Below are 13,310 nucleotides of genomic sequence, written 5' to 3'. Positions count from 1 at the left end.
GCACTATTGACATTTATGGCTTCCCTCCGTGTACTTAGAAAGAATATGACTGGTCAGAAAGTAGTTTTTTGTAAAAACCTGATCATAGGAGGTTGCCAAGAGATGTTTCCTTTCTCCTAGAAAGGAGAAGAAAAAAAAAAAAGCCAATAAAATTTAATAAAAACTTAAAATAAATTGATAATTTTATATTATAAGTAGAGCGCCATTAAATAGAAGGCAAAATATAAGCCTTTATATTTGCGGGGTCAGTTAAGTCATGATTTTAAACAGAAAATAAAGAAATATTTTATCTGTGTTGGTGGTCTATTTTGCAAGTGTTGTTTTTGGCCGAGACATACTTATATCAAGCACTGAAAGGAGAATTTAGAAAAAAAAAAAAAAAAAAAAAGACCACCCACACGACTTTCCATGTTCCTATTTTTATTTTCCATTTTGAAAGGAATGAGAAATATATATATGAAAATGAGCACAATCTGTATAGCATACAAACAAAAAGTAAAAATTATGTTAATTGTGGGTATAACTAGTTGTTATATGATAACATACATAGGTTATATAAAAATCTAGTTTGATTCCGTGGCCACCGCGCATTACTGTTTCTTGGCTTTATTTAAATTTGGTGTTTGTTAAGCATTATGAAAAACTGAAAGAATGGTTTATAGCACGAAATAGTGAATTTTGAAATAGTTGCACAGGACAGAAAACAACCAACTCAGTCTTGAGATCGTATTAGCCTCTGCGCCAAACTGAAGATGCAGCCATTAGACCAAAAAGGTATTACAAAGATCTAAATTGCAAAAGTAGAAGAACCCTTTATTGTATACAGAACGCACATGCCGTACACAATACCCTTCACGGCTAGAAGCCAGGGGTTTACAGTAAAGACTAATACAATGTAATAAACAACGATGAGATAGGAGAAAAAATAATATTATTACTAATTATACAAGTGTAGGAAAGCAAATTAAAAATTTACATATGAACATATACAGTATAATTCTATTTTACCTTTAAAATGTATTATTTTTTGTCTTTTATTATTATGCTTTTTACTTTTCGATTTGTAGCTATGCTGCCTCCTCTCATCTCTCCCGTTTTTCTTTTCCATTCTTTAGGTATATATATTAATACATTACACTTATTTATATATAGCTTCTGAACACTTCGCAACTTTAACGGGGTTTATTTCTTTGATAAATTTTAAATTCTTCGCCTGCAAAAATATTGTTCCCTTCCTCTCAATTATTTCAGTGCTCATTCCAAAGAATATTTTATCGAAATATCCTGTGATGGACATTAGTAAACAACCCGCTCCCTCTCCTTTCCCCTAATTATTTATCTTTTGATAAGTTTTCACCTGAAAATTACGTGACACCAGCTGAATTGCAGGAGGGTTTAATTCGCAATTTTAAGGTACCAGTTTACCCGAGAGCTAAAGGGGTAACTTTCCGCAATACTGTGGGGCCCGTAAAACCTACCCCTTCACATAGTAAGAAGTTGCACTGGTCACTGCTTTCTGTGTGTTCATGCCCAGTGAGAAGCATCAGCTGCATGTCCTTGCTGGCTCCAAATAAGGAGTCACCTGCGTTCTACGTGATAGCACCCATATAGTCTCTTCGGATATAAGCCGGTAGTGCTGCTTGATGCGTGCAGTGATGGATCCCGCGGGATAAAAAAATGACAGGAGAGGCACCATATTGTGCCTTGTTTGTGTACAAACAGGGCAAAATAAGCCTAAACCTTTTTTTTTTTTCACTAAACAAAAATGAAAGTCGATTAAAAGCATTACTCCTCTTATAAGCGCTTTTTATCCTTCTAATTAAGAATATTTTTTCAGTTCACTTCCTTCACGCAACCTTTTGTTCGTCACGTAGCGTAACACGAGGGGTACCGGATACTTAAATATCAGCCCTTGAGTTTTTCAGATTTTTTTTTTTCTACCCCTATTTCATTTTACATGTTATGATCGTAGTTCAGGCTTACATGGAGAACGTCATGGCCAACGAAGGATGCATGAAGCAGCAATCTGTCACTAGGGAAAGTGTCGGAGTTCAGAAATGCAGCAATATGGGGAGGGAGGACATACTGCCATTTCGATATACGATAGTACAGGATGGGAATGCAAAGGCACAAGCGCCATTTTGGAGAATGGCAAACATCACTTGCCTACTATTAATAGGCATCATTAAAGCACACAATACTGCGCTTCTACTCACAAGAATAAGTGTGAATGGTACACGATATGAAAGTATTCATTAATGGCTGAATTATGACATCAGCCCTCTTCATGGAACGATGCACTTTGTAAGTAGCGTTCAACACGCCCATACTCGATCAAAGCTTGAACAGTTATTGTTCAGATACTTGCCATTTCAAGTACTTTCTTTCCAGAAGCAGAGCAAAGATAAGTAATGCAACACATATGCTATTACGAAACTGAGTACGCACACGTCATCAGAAAAGAAGTATGAAGACTATCGATAATTGGAGAGTCATTGTTTTGGACAACATAAAAATTACAATTAAACGGGACTGCGCTAGCCAGCTTGCGATTGTATCAACGGCCGAAAGAGAAAATTTTTCAGAAACGTTAATAAAATATCTTAAACACTAGTTAAGAAAATGCCTGATGTTTGATAAAGAAACATAAACACATTACCGATGCGTGCGACGAACTGGAACAACATCCCGGTCTATTCCTAGCCATGGTTGTATTGCCATATAACGAAAAGTTCAATTGTCTGAAGAGAAATGTCTTTCAAGATATCACACAAGTTCTTCCTGCAGATCACTCATTTTTCCTAATTAGTGTGCTTGAACAATACCGCCATTCCCTAGCTACCTTATTACCCTCTTTCTTCCACCACACCATCATCGGCAGCCACTGATTTCACACTGTAAAGTGATAATGAATTACACTGGCACCACTACAAGAATATTATCCACAGTGTCATTTTTACAGCTATTCCCACTTCGCATTCAGTCGATTGGACGTGCCTCACTAATGTCGAAGGTATGTCCGAATACATTGACAGTAAAATGAGGCTTAGAGAAGAAAACCAGAAATTAAAGTAGAAAAATGGAAGCAGCTTGTCTTTTTTTTTTTTTTTTTTCACTTTGCAAGTCCGTCATTTTGGGAGTATTATTTTGTTCACTTTATCAGGCGAAACTCAGCTAATCGGGCCTATGATTATAAGTTATTCGTGGTCCAGGGTAACGTACACATAAGCATATTACAAGATCAAGCTCGTACACTTAGCAAAAAAAAAAAAAAAAAAAATTTGCAGCCAATTATTAATTGTGACACCTTGAGAAACGTTAAATTTAAATAAATAATCTAAAGCTCTATTCATTTTTTTAAAACTCTGTTAAATCTCGTTATGAAACCTATAGGAGGGAAAAAAACAGAGAAATACATAATTACATTCGGGTTATAACAAAGTTTTAGCTTAATTATGAGATAATCCTTTGATTCAGGGGAGCTTCCTATGGATTGAAAGTAGAATCGAAGGGAAACGTGAATAGTTATAGGTCTGTAAGCTCGATTTCTGTTCCAGGGAAAATAATGGAGCTAATGGTTAAAGAAGTACTGCACGATCATCTTAACAGGAATGGAATTACAGAATTCACACAGGGGTTTGTTAAGGGAGGATCCTGTCCGCCCAATCTGATGAGTTACTATGACCCAGTAACTGGATGCAAACAATATTTTTGATATCATACATCTAGATTTCAGTAAAGCTTTGACACTGTTCCACAAGAAAGACTGCTGTACAAATTAGAACAATGGGGAATAAGTCACTGCTATATATAAAGGGATGTATGAGTAGCAGGAGACAAAGGGTGGCTATACATGAGCACTACTCTTCCTGGACCAATGCTTTAGTGGATTCCCCAGAAATTCAGTGCTGAGTCCACAGTTGTTTTCTGTGTTTATTATTAATACTAATGAGGACATATAAAATTTAATGTCTGTTTGCAGATGATACAAAGGTTATTAGAGTGGTTAATGACAGGAATAGGCATACCACTACAGGAAAACCTAATTAGGCAGATTGGCTAAGAATTGGTCATCATCATCAGCCATTTTCAATCCACTGCAGGATGAAGGCCTCTCCAGCAACTTTCCAGTTCCTTCGGTTTTGAGCACTGGACATCCATTTACTACCCACAAACTCATGAATTTCATCTATACATCTCCGCCTTTGTCTTCCAGGTTTTCTTCTAGCTCCCCTTGGATACCATTCTGTTATTTTCTTAGTCCATCTGTCATGTCTTCGAGCTATATGTCCTGCCCAAGACCATTTTAGTTCTTTAGTTTTGATAAGAATGTCCTTTACTTGAGTTTGCTGCCTAATCCATGTGTTTCTCTTCTTATCTAACAGTCTGATTCCCAATATAATTCGTTCCATTCTTCGCTGTGTAGTTCTCAGCTTCTCTTCCATTCTTTTGGTGAGTGCCCAAGTTTCACTTCCCTAAGTCATGGTGGGGAGTATACATTGGTTCATTATTTTACGTTTCAGACAAACTGGGATATTGCTCTTCAGTATGTGACTATATTTCCTGAATGCTATCCATCCAAAATTTATTCTTCTCTTGACTTCCAGCCATTTATTATTATTACAGCTAATAACTTGTCCCAGATAAGTATATGACTCCACCTTTTCAATTACTGCTCCTTCAATCATTATTTCCCTTTCTGTGGCATACTTGTTCATCATTACTTTTGTTTTAGCCATATTCATCTTTAGTCCAAAATCCTTACTAACTGTGCATAACTGATTAAGATTTTCCTCTAATTCTTTGGGATCGTGGCTTATGACCACAATGTCATCTGCAAATCGTAAATGGTTTAGGTACTCTCCGTTCACATTGACTCCTTTCTGCGACCAGTCTAATCTTCTGAAAGCTTCCTCAAGGGCAGCAGTAAACAGTTTCGGAGATATTGTGTCTCTTTGTAGAACTCCTTTCTCAATTTTAAATTTCCTACTGTCTTTATCTAGTCTAATAAAGGAGGTAGCACTCTCATATATTTTCTTCAAAATCATATATGGGGTATCTATGCCTTGTCTTTCCAGTGCCCTAAACATTGTCTTATGCTGTATGGAGTCAAATGCCTTTTCATAATCCACAAATGCCAGGCATAATGGTGTTTTATATTCATTTGCTTTCTCCATTAGCTGTGCTATTACGTGAAGGTGATCCATACTTGAGAATCCTGTCCTAAAGCCAGCTTGCTCTTTCGGTTGATTCTCATCAAGTATTCTTTCTAATCTGTTAGTAATGACCCTTGTGAACAACTTGTAGATGTGGGATAACAAGCTAATTGATCTACAATTTCCAATTTATCTCCTTTCTTATGCAGCAAAACTATGATTGCATTATTCCACTGCTTAGGCGTCACACCTTTTCGAATGCACTTTGTGAAGAGCCTTGCCAGTTTTTGTGTTATGTCTCTTCCTCCCAATTTTAACAACTCTACAGTAACCTCCTCTTCCCCCAGGGCTTTCTGATTCTTCATTTTCTGCCTCATCAGGAAGAATATCGGGTATGTCGTATGTGTTGCTACTCTGCAATTCATCTTCCCCACTGCTGGCATCATTCCCTTGCTCCTTGTATAATAATCTATAATAGTCTTCTGCTATTTGAATTATGCCTTCTCTGCTGTTTATAAGTACACCATCGCTATTCTTCAGTTTCAGTATCATTTGTCTTTCTGTATTACTGCTCATGGCTGTTGATTTATATCCTTTGTTTTCCCTTAATGCTTGTTCTACTTTTCTTGTGTTAAATCTTCTTATGTCCTCTCTGAGTCTCTTTCTAATGGCTTTGCATAACTCAGTATACTCAATTTTCTCCCTGTCAGTGTTTTTCTTCCTCTTCATTTGTCGTCTTCGGTTCATCATGACGTGTTTCTTGACTAATTTTTTCTTCTTTAGATTTCTTTTTCCCTATAGGTTTCTTGGGCTTTATCACTTTCAGAAAGTTGTAATATTCCTCGTCGATATCTTGGTCCTGAGCAGTCTGCAGAAGCTCAAACTTGTTCTTAAGTTCCAGTACATACTGCTTTTTCTCCTCTTCTGTTATCTCAAAGACCTTTGTATTATTTACTCGAGTCTGTTTTTTCCTTTCCTACATTTATATCAAGTGTACATCTTACCATTCTGTGATCACTTCCAACATTTACCTTATTCAGGACGATAACATCATTCACAATATATCTTCTGTTAGTGAGGATGAAGTCGATTTCATTAGTTGTTAATCCATTTGGACTCTTCCATGTCCACTTTCTATTCACCCTTTTCATGAAAAAAGTGTTCATTACTGACAGTCCTTGAGATTCTGCAAATTCCACAAGTCTTTCACCTCTTTCATCAATTCCAAAATTTCCTATAGTTCCCCTTTCTGCGCTGTTTTGTCCTTTTCCAACCATACCATTGAAGTCCCCCATAATAATAGTGTAGTGGGTTTTCTGCTCATCTAGAAGACTCTCAATTTCGGTGTACATTTCTGCAACCTCTTCATCATCATGGCTCGATGTTGGTGCATAAATCGTTATAATCTTTAGCATGTATCGCTTAGAAATCTTGAGTATTAGTCTTGATACCCTTGGTGATGTACTTTTGAATTCCAAAATGTTGTTTTTAAAATCTTTATGGACCAGAAACCCAACTCCACCTTCACTCCTTTCACTGTTTCCATTGGTGTACAGCAGATTTCCAGTTGATAAACTTATAAGTGATTCATTTCTTCTTCTTGTTGTTTCAGCCAAACCAATGATATTCCAATTCACATTTTCTAATTCCTTTTCCAGCTCTAATATCCTGTCTTCACCGATGAGTGATCTTATGTTATAACAGGCCAAATTCAGTTTCCGGGCATGGCAGCCTGGTCGTACCCAGAGATTCTTAGCACCCTCCTTTCACTCTGATCCTCTCGCTGCCGTAAGAGGGAGAGTGAAAGCTGCTGGGGACTGAGGACCATTTGTTTTGTTGTGCTATCATATGCTGGAGGGCTTGGTCTTTTTCTCTTCATGCTGACCAGGCGTCTTGAAGAGAACCACTCTACACGTTCGTTGCCACCTAAGTGACGTAACAGGGCTTACCAGTGAAGGTGTGCATGAGTGGATTTTAGGAAGGCAGGCCAACCGGACTTCTCCTAAATCTTCTGTAATAGAGAGATATTGGATCTATCAGTCTTTTAGGCTGAGTGTCTGATAACACACAGGATACCTGTTCCCCTCTAAGCCCATTACCTCTAAGAAGTGGTAATGAGTGGTAATTCCAGAATAACATACCAATTAGGTGATATCACACTCAAGATGAATGAAAGAAATCTGAGAGAGACTACAAGGAATTCCCCGAGCAGACCAGACAGGTTTCTAGAAAACCTGATAGGGTATACCATTGAAAAGTCAATGGTATACAGTAGTGGTGTACAACCTACGGCCCGCGAATAATTTATAAGGCCCGCGCGGAAAGTGAACTAAAACAGCATTGATCGCCACTGCATGTACAAGCATGAAAGCGTCCAGCTCGACTGTATCAAACATATATGGTTCAGTGCAGTCATATGTACGCTAAATACAGTTATGCATTTTGATATAACTTGTTCATTGAATTGCATTGAATTTAAAAAAAAATCATTCTTAAAAATGTTCTAGAAATGGAAAATCGATTTGGAGTGTCGTGTTTTTGATCCAAGGTGGATTGAAGACTATTTCTTCATTGATTACCACGAAAAAGCAGTGTGTTTGGTGTGTCAGGAGATTGCGAGTTTTTAAAGAATATAATTTAAAAAGACACTGATTCCAATCATAAATCTTATGATCAACATAAAGAAGTGTTCAAAGTTACAAAACGAATTAAGAAAACAACAAAACATACTGAAAACGTGTCAGTCAAAAATTATCTGCTGTACATGCCAGTTATCAAGTTGCGCATTTGATCGCTTTTGAAAGTAAACCATTCAATGATGGCGAATCAGTTAAGCGTTGTTTGTTTAAAGTTGTGGGTGAATTTGTCCAGAGAAACAAACAATGATACTAGTTTGTCTTGACAAACAATTATGCAAAGAGTAGATGTTGGAAAGAATTTGTTCGAACAACTTTTGGAAAACATAAAACAAATGAAATATTTTAGTGTGGCACTGGATGACAATACTGACGTAAATGACACAGCCGAACTCCTCATCTTCATACGTGGAATTAATGATAATTTTGTGCTACTTGAAGATTTAGCTGATCTACAGAGTATGCGCGGATCAATTACAGGTAAAAATCTTTTTGAAAATTTTTGCCAATCTATCGAAAAGTTAGGATTAAATATTAAAAACCTGGTAGGAGTCACAACTGGCGGTGCAAAAAATATGACTGGTAAAAACATTGGGCTCATGGATAGATATCGGAGCTGAAACTCCGATTGGAATTCACTGCATTGTACATCATGAAGCTCTTTATGTGAAAGTATTGGATTTCCAACACGTTATGAATGACTATTTCAACTGTAAATTTTGCAAGATCACATGTCCTTAAAGTGGCTGTTGAAATATCACCGAATGTTTCAACACAGAAAACGGGAAACCAATAAAACAACTATCAAATATGGAGTGGCTGTTTGATCTTGCAATTCATGTATACATTTCTAGTCATTTAAATGCTCTTAATTTAAAACTACAAGGGAAAGGAAAATTGGTCTGATTTGTTTGGTGACATCAGATCATATCAGAATAAGTTATTTAAATCCCAGTTGAGCAAAACTATTTTGTACAGAAAGGGAGAAACACGCAAGAATCGTTGCCTTTCGTTATTACAATTACTTTTTGACAAGTTTGAAAGTCTATTTTCTGATATAAAATCCCATGAAAAAAAACAAGCTTTTGTTTGATAACCCATTTACTTCTATGGCTGAAAACTACAATCCCAGATCGCAACTTTAAATTATTGATCTTCATGCCAAAATATGACTCAAAAATAAGTATATAGACTGCAAAAATAAACTATTTGAATTCTACAAGGCTTTCCATCTGAATAGTTACCGCTAATAAACGAAAATGCCTTCTTTGCTCAGATCAACGTACGTTTGCAAGCAGATTTTTTTTCACTCGTAAAACCAGAATAACAGATGAGCATTTTTTTTTTTTTTATGAAAACCCCAAACACGAGAGGTATTAGAACCTATAGTACCGTGCATGGGTTGGAAGATGAAGACGAAAGATATTTGTTGACATTATGAAGGTTGTTCAAAAAAAAAAAGGAAGGTGAAAAGTTGGTTCTCCTGAGTTTGAATTTGGACAGTAAATGGATGTTGGTGAAACTTGTCCTGCAAATTGCAGCACTTGAAAACTTGGCACTTGCAGGTTGACTTGACGGAAGTGTTTAAGGCTTTAAATAGAATAAGTAAATTAAATGAGTTAAGTTTATTTAATTAAATCAGCAAGTAATTTTGCTGATTTAAGGTGTCAAAGAAAAAAATTATCAGAAAAGAATTAATGCATGTCCATGTTGATGACGTCTCCAAAAATCATACCAATAAGATATTTCTAAATTAAGTTCCTAATGTGATGGATGTTTTTGCATTACTGATGACACTTCATCTATGTTCGGCAGCGACTTAAAAAAAAAATACAGGCGTCGTAAGAATCATCAGTATGTTGGGCCCTCGTGGGTGGCACAGTTGGTACGATCGCCAGTGGGTGGAACAGACCTGAGTTCGAATGCCGTCGATGACAGGAAGAATTTTCTGGGTATTTTCACAGCGTAGCTGAGTTAGTTGGTCTCAGCCGAATGTAGCATTGTAAACTCAGGTTTTTCATCCAGCAAACAGAAAATCGACCTCAAAACACACGCAATTTACAGAAAATATACACAGGACATGGCCTTAGTTGCCAATGCTCGTAAAATTTAGTAACACTAATTTGGCTGCTTTCGCAGCTATATATGGATGAAAATACAGTCAAACTGCAGAAGCAAGTTTTCAATGACGAATTAGGAATTTGTAATTCTATTAATAAAAATGTTTATACTTGGACTGGAGCACAAGAATTACACTATTGTTTATTGGAAGTAGTAACAATTATGCATGCTAAATGGTTGTTAGGAATTACTGAATAGTTTTCCTATTGGAAACTCCTGTATATGTGAACACTATTCAGCAATTTCCAGACTTCGCTGTTATTGGGTTTTAGGACATGTTGCTCCATGTATATTATCTGTAAATTGCATGTTCTGAGGTGGATTTCTGTTTGCTGGACGAAAAACCATGTTACCCTCCATTGAAGTGGTAAACGCTACACTTTCTCCAACGTGCATGGGGAGTCCAACATCGACCTCACCCCCAGTTTCTAATAATTGCAGAGTGGGACATTCTTACTGACATTTCTAAGCGACCACCATGTCATCTCCTTCACTATCACAGCTGCAGCACCAAAGAACAATGGCAACGAACTGGAGCACCTTAAAAGATTCTCAATTCGAAACATTAATTGGGCTAAATTTAGAGCATCTCTGAACCTTGACTTTAAAGCGACAGCTCCAAACCTTAACCTCTCTGCAGATGAATATGCTTGTTATGTACAGTCATCCCTCTTCAGAGCCACTGAATATGCTGCCAAACAACAGAAAGTGCACACTCCTCGGTGGACACAGGAACTTACCGATCTCAGGAAACAAATGCATGTAACACAGACAGCCTTTCAATGACACAGGCATTGGCCTGATCCGGAAGTTAATTCTCTCAAGCAAGAATACGAGAAGCGAAAAATCTGCCAATAAAGCCATCGCAGCCGACCGGGCTAGCCAAGTGGGTAAAGTACCTGCCCGGCAACCCAAAGGTCGCGGGTTCGATTCCCGCCTCGGGCTTGGATCAAAGTACTGCAAAAACCTTGGGAGGTGCAATATGGCCACAGAAGCAGATGCGCCAACAACTACCAAATCAAAAAAAAAAGCCATCGCGGAGAACAAATTAAGGTCGGACAATTGGTTTCCCAATCATGGAACACTAAACCCCTGGGGCTCATACACAAGATCTGTAGGAACAAAATTATCTGCTCAAATATATACAGTACAACACAGTGCAATATCAAAACAGTGAAACATGACTGGCACTCAGCAGTTGAGAAAATCATTGAACAAATCTTTCCCGAAGATGATCCCAAGGTACTCTGGATGTTGATCTTTTCACTGCTTTTGAAATTGGTGCTGCAGTGGCCAAGTTGAATTCTAGAAACTATCCAGGCCTTGACCTGGTAGAAAATGTTATCACCAGATTTCATGAGCTCTACCCTAATATTTTTAAATCTTTACATGTGCCTCTTGGAAGGCATATTCCCCAATTTCTGGAAGCCAGCACTTCTTAAAATTATTCAAAAACCAGGAAAACCTAATATCAACCTAAGAGCGTACCACCCAATCTGTTAGCCAACCCGGGAAAGCTGCTTGAAAGAATGATTGGTCCCAGAATCCAAACGGTCCTAAAATCAAAATCTTTCATCCAGCTCTCAGTATGGCTTCAACAAAGGATTCCTCTGCAGCCCTTGTGAAACACTGTATACATTCCACAGCAGTCTATGAGATGGCCATCTTCATGGATTTTGGCAATGCCTTTGATACCCTTTGGTGTGGGAGTAACAGACTAGCAAGTGCAATCTATCTTTAGTCATAAGATCCTACTTCAGTAACAGATCAATTCAGGCCACTGCCCAACACCTGTCATATTCAAAATTTATAAAGAGGTTGCCCACAGGGATCAGTGCTAGGACCACTCTTTTGGAACTTCATACTTGATCAGCAGCTCACAAGAAGTTTTGACAACTGCATAAATTTCGCCTATGCAGACTTGGTTATTTGTATTGCAGGAAGATCCAGAACCCTTGAGGACCGAGCAAAGATTGTCCTGGACCCTCACAAATAATGATCTTCAAAAATAGGTTGGATTACCGCAGACCCCCTAAAGTGCTTATTCATGGGAAACAAATTCCATGTGACACCTTGGCATCATATTGGACAGGCTCAGTTTCCAACCACACAAACAGTTTGGCAAACAAAACGGAAGCCTTCACTGCAGCCATCAATCAGGATCTCCCGTTCGGACTGGGGAATCACCAAAAGAACCCTATCTCTATACTATAAAGCTGTTCTTGCCAACTGCCTCCTATGCTGCTGGGGTCTGCTTCCACAGGATCACGTAACAGTAAAATTCTGGCCAAACTCCTTTCCATGCATAAAACCATGCTGCTTGCAACACACCAAACCTCAACTAATGCACTGCAGGTTCTATCAGGGTACCTTCCCTTCTACCTATATATTGCTTATAGCAGCTGCATCTACAAGCACAAAAAGCCTACCAACCTCACTCCTTGGAATAGACTGCAATCCTGCTACAAATATCAAACAGGAAAAAATAAGCTCCTCTCCCTTTGGCTGGTTAAATGGAATGAAAGTCCCACTGGAAACGTTACCAAAGCGAAACTGTTCCAATTCAGACTGCGACAAATCCTCATTGCTCCTGTGTGGAAGAGGAATCCTGGAACCACATCCTATTGTCCTGCCCCAACTACAAGGAACAACGCTTAAAAATAAGGTTCAATAACAGAAGTCAATCTTAAAGCCTTAATTGAAAATGAGACTAACTTTCAAGCCCTTCAAATCTTCACCAGAAAATGCAATTGCTTTACACTGGATAATTCAAGCTCTTGCTGAGCTGTTCCGTGTCACCTACCAGTCATCCTGAACTTGAATTCTTTGATTGTTGAGATATCAACCAGTTTTTTTTTTTTTTTTTTAATTATATTTATCATTAATTTATTTTATTATATATATTCTTTCTGCTGGTACTTAGGACTGGGCATCCTGAGTATGAGATTGCCGGCATCACACTACCTCCAGTGGATTGGGGATTTTAGTGCACTACTAAGGTGCAGATGGATTATGTCTGGCTCCACGTGCCTTGGGACAGGCATTAGGCAACAGTTGCTCAGTGTTGGTTCTCACATTTCAGGCCCTGATTACATAGATTCTGTAGTCAAGACAAAATTTGAATTTTGCAGAGATGGACCCAGGTCCTAGAGCAACATACATACAGATGTCATTGTGTGCATACATTTCTTTTCACTTTTGATCTTTGAGAGTTGTTGCATTTTACAATTTTGTAAGAGCTCTATTTTCTGCTGGAGTTTCTTACCACGTTCAAATGATTGTAGTGTCCACCGAGACAACTAATTCAAGCCACACTGTAAAAAAGACTAATAAAAATCCCTCCCATTTATGACAAGAGAAATTTTTATTAGTCTTTCACAAAAGACCAGTTGAACTC

The sequence above is a fragment of the Mastigoproctus giganteus genome, chromosome 12 (genome assembly GCF_048544385.1).
Source record: "Mastigoproctus giganteus isolate SK-2022 chromosome 12, ASM4854438v1, whole genome shotgun sequence".
In the NCBI taxonomy this organism is placed as follows: domain Eukaryota; kingdom Metazoa; phylum Arthropoda; class Arachnida; order Uropygi; family Thelyphonidae; genus Mastigoproctus; species Mastigoproctus giganteus.
This window is presented reverse-complemented; position numbering follows the sequence as displayed.